Source organism: Nannospalax galili, unplaced genomic scaffold (genome assembly GCF_000622305.1).
Source record: "Nannospalax galili isolate Female #2095 unplaced genomic scaffold, S.galili_v1.0 scaffold2367, whole genome shotgun sequence".
Taxonomy (NCBI): Eukaryota; Metazoa; Chordata; class Mammalia; order Rodentia; family Spalacidae; genus Nannospalax; species Nannospalax galili.
Window position 1 is genome coordinate 64,636 of NW_008356700.1, and position 4,538 is coordinate 69,173.

Below are 4,538 nucleotides of genomic sequence, written 5' to 3' on the forward strand. Positions count from 1 at the left end.
CATGAGTTTTAAAGTAATGCTTCTTGCTGTGTCATTAGGTATTATTTTTGAAGTTGAACTAGGAAAGTTCTTCTGTAAAGCTTTTACTAGGTTTCATAATTTACTTTCTATATTCACTTTTAATATGGTCTGAAGACATTTATGGATGAATTTTGCTGATCAGAAACTGAATGAAAATTGCATGATTTCATTTATTCAATAATTTAAAATAGTGTCTCAGAATATTATGTATATAAATGAATGTATTTTTAGAAAGTAGTCCCATTTACATCATCAAATCTCTATAAACATAAGGAAAATTAATAATAAGCTTAAAGAAATATACCAGTTTTTCTCAAAATCCTAACAATAAGAATAAATGGAAAATCTTTTTATTTGCAGATCTGGCACTCTTTGTGAAAAAAATGTAAGTGAATGTATTTAAATAATGTTTGTTCAATATGTGAGGCTGATTCAGATCTATTAGGAAAGCAATCAATATCAGAAAATCTATATTTTAATCCAGAGATTTAAAGCAACATAAAAATTAAAAAAAGTTATGTCAATGTACATTTCTTTTCCTTCGTAAAAAATTTTTAGATATGCCTATCATAGTAGTCTGAAAAATTCCAATGACTAATGTATGCATTTCAAATGATTAATCTGCTTACTTTCATTGAAAAATAATGTAAGAGTTCTACTGGGTAAGCAAAGAAGAAATAGGCACACAAATATGCTTTTGTGTGATATTTTATTTTATTACTCTGATAGAATTACTATAATACAGCATTTCAATCCCCTTCTGATTTTTATTTTCTAGCTTTATTAAATTCACTCAAAGAAACTGCTTCTCTTTACATTTCTTTTTCAACTTGAGACATGGCTCTGTTTGACTTGAGTTCTTAAGCCATTTCATACACTGAACCATTTAAAGAAAAATTTAACATTTGCTTCTTTTCTAAACTGTGTGCCTGTTATTTTCTTTATAAACATATTGTTTAAAATTTCATCTTTATCCATAAACTATATTATTTGGTGTATTATAATTCGATATTAAATAAGATTGATGAATTCAACTAAATTTTATGATATGGTCATATGCTTTTCAAGTGTTTTCACTAAGAAGAGAACTCAAAAAAAACAAAAATTATGTTTTGGGCTGCATATTTAATCTTCAGATATTAGGGAAATATGACCCACCTTGATTTTAAATTTTATATAAATATAGAGCCTAATATTAATTTCATCTCATTTCATTTCATATACATGCACAGTAGCAAGTAAATTAAAAGTAACAATGGAGCATTAAGGAAAGTCTTTGGACTACAAGCTCCCTTATTGTGATACAAATATTTGAAACTACAGTGATGGCAGTCATCTACTGGACTTCTCAAGAATGACTTATATTTGGAAAAAGACAATATTTTTCACCAGTCTCAAAACTTGGAAAGAAAATTAAATCAAACACTCAGAAGTGCCAGGTTCAAAGCAAATTTTCCATGGCAACTATACCTCAAAAGTCTGTGTTGTACAATTTTACCAATTAGCAACTCCAAAGGGTGCTATTATTTTCTTGAGAAACATAAGGGACATGTTTTTCATCTATGATTGCTATTCCTACTTGACATCAAGCCATCATAAAAGATGGAATACACAACAACATATCATTTAGTTCTTACAATCAAATAACTGGTTCATAAGGAGAACATTGCATATTAGGGTATAATACTTTTCAATAAAGAATAACATTTCTTAGTAAATCATCAGCACCAGCTAAATGATTTCATATCAACAGATTGTTCAATATAAACAGCAAAAATAAAAAGCTTAATTAGCATCTGGAGTATGCACCTTCGTTATAATGCCTGTCATCTAAACTATGAACTGGAAAATAAATGACAGATGTAATGACAAGCTTTACTACAATTAACATGGCCAAAGGGATAGCCTAAGTACACAGTTTCATAATTAAGCTTTGAATAGATTCTTGTATTTGATTTATAAGAATATTGAATTTAATTATATTTTCTTTCATATTATTTATCCTGAAGTGTTGTAAGATATGCTTCACTAACAACACTTTATAAGAAATATAATTATTTTATTTTATTATGAGTGTATTTTTAAAGGTGAGTTTATAGAACTAGAACCAGACACACTGAAAATCATACCTAAAAGCATCTTACTTCTTTAATAAAATCTAAAAGTAGAGACTGGGGAAATTAGGTCAGTGGAAAATGTGCTCATTTGGAAAGTTTAAGGACCTGAACTAATTTCCCCAGCATGATGTAAAAACATGTCAGGTGCACTGACTCCTGTCTGGAACCACCGGAATGGAGAGGTAGAGACAAGAAGATCCTAGAGGCTCAGTGGTCAGCTATTCTATTTTAAATAGCAAGCTCCAGGTCAGAGGGACAACTTGTCTAAAATAATATGGTGGATAGACATTCTAATGTCAACCTCTGGATCTCAGGTTCCAGCACAGTTCAGCATTCTTGCACAAATATGTATACACACATACCCACAGAGAACTACACACAAAATAGAAACTCTATAAGTACTTTACTTCTTTGTGATTGCAAAAACCTCAAGTAAAATAAAAATAAAAATAATAAAAAATAAGAATGTGATTATCATAAGATGAGCATTTCAGTATGAAATATACTTCAAAAATCTGGATGTATTTGCTACAAAAGTTATTAACTAATAATATTAATGTAAATAAAATAATGGTTGTTCTAAAAGTGAGAAAAGTGATTCTATTGTAGTGCTATAAATTGAAGATATTCAGGATGACTCAAGAAAAAAAAATTTCAAATGCAGGACTCAGACCAATACCACCCCCACCCTCACTTCTCTGGTTTATACTGAAAACACCACCAGAGTCTCTTGCCCACTAATTAACAGAGAGTACCTAATGGGACACCTCAGTTTCTATAATCTCTTGACCAAGGCAACTTAAAGAAGATTTTTCTGTGCTTATTTTTCGAAGCAGGGAGGAGAGGAGGGAGGGATATGCAAGGGAGGGGAAGGAAAGTCAAGAGAGGGAAGCTGGGGGAGATCCATGTTATAGGGAAGAGGGTGGAGATAATTGGGGCACTGGGACAAGGGAGGGTGGAGGGAGGCCAGATAGAAGAAAAAAGAGAAGAGGTGAATGAATATTGGGGAGCTAGAAAACATAAAGGGAAATGTGATACCCTCGAAACCCCATGAGAAGTGCACAGTGTCTGAACATTAGTGCATATGTATAGCTGGGAGCTACTTGTCAAGGAACACAGTGCCAAACAGCAGAGATCTCCTTTTGACTGGTTGGTGAGAGTGGTCCAGGAGACTGCCAAAATAGCACAGTCTATTGCCAAACCTCTTGGTTATCTCCCAGAACTAGTAGATAAGACCATATTGCTGAAAACAGGCCATAATTCAGATACAGGACTTGAAGCAATGGAGCAGGAACTGGCCTGGAAGCCTTCTAACCGGTTTCACTAGCATAATGCTAGATGATGATATGTAAACTGCCAAGGGAGAAAAATAATCAATGGTCCAACCCAGCCCTAAAGCCTAATAATCATAAGCACTGGCATGGAAACTACCTCTAATGGTGCAGTGGCACCATTATCTGTGGAGCAATCAACAGCTGTCTAATTGGACTTAAAGCCCTCTCAATGGGAGTGAACTCATGGGCAGCACAGTAAACTCAGCCAAATACACATGGCAGGAGAGGACATAAATCCTAGAGATAGCTTTATCTCTTTCATATCTCTAGAGAAATGAAATTTCTTACTATATGCTAAATATCGATCCTTATATTTACAGACAAGCATACTTCATTCATCAAAGAAGATTCTTTTTGTAATAGATGGAGGCTGGAGATTTGAAAGCACTAATCAGACACATGGAGTACTGGACACATAAGCTCTTCCCTGAACTGCAGTTTGAAGATTTTAGTGATAGAGTTGAATACCTAAGAAATCAAAAGGAGTGTCAGATCTGTTTAAAAAGATTTTGACTTGATCTCCCCATTTTACATGCAATTTTTTAGCAATAATGATGAAATTGAGGAAACTAATAACTTTGATACAACTGCTACTGGGTTAGATCTCTGGTTAGATCTTGATGCCCCATTGGAAAGCAGAAAGTTGGTGTCTGAGTTAAGTAGAAGCCTCACAGAAGAGAACCAGCAAAGAATTGAGGGAAATGAACAACTGGGTTGGAAAGAAGGCTGGCAAAGCTATGGAGTAATAGTCCCTGGAAAATGGCATGTTAATGAGCACATTTAGGGAACGGACAAGTGACAAGAGAAATGGTGAAGATCAAGAGGAGTTGTCATGTGGATTATGCAGATGCTAGACATTATCCACATGATCCCCCTTCTGCCAGGATTGCAAATAAAAAACAGTTAAAAGCAGAGGAAACATACCTGGACCACTCCTTTTGAAATATACAGTAGTGGGGCTGGAGAGAAGGCTCAATGGCCAAATGCTTTCTGCTCTGGCAGAGGATCTGAGTTCAGTTCCCTGCTTTTACCTACAGTGCCAAGGAGTTGAATGTTTCTGGCCTCC

The 4,538-nt window shown here is 34.2% G+C and overlaps 1 pseudogene; it reads left to right on the forward strand.

Annotated features, from left to right (window-relative positions):
- The first annotated feature begins 3,835 nt into the window (after positions 1–3,835).
- LOC103751325 lies at positions 3,836–4,326 on the forward strand (annotated as a pseudogene).
- Positions 4,327–4,538: the final 212 nt, after the last annotated feature.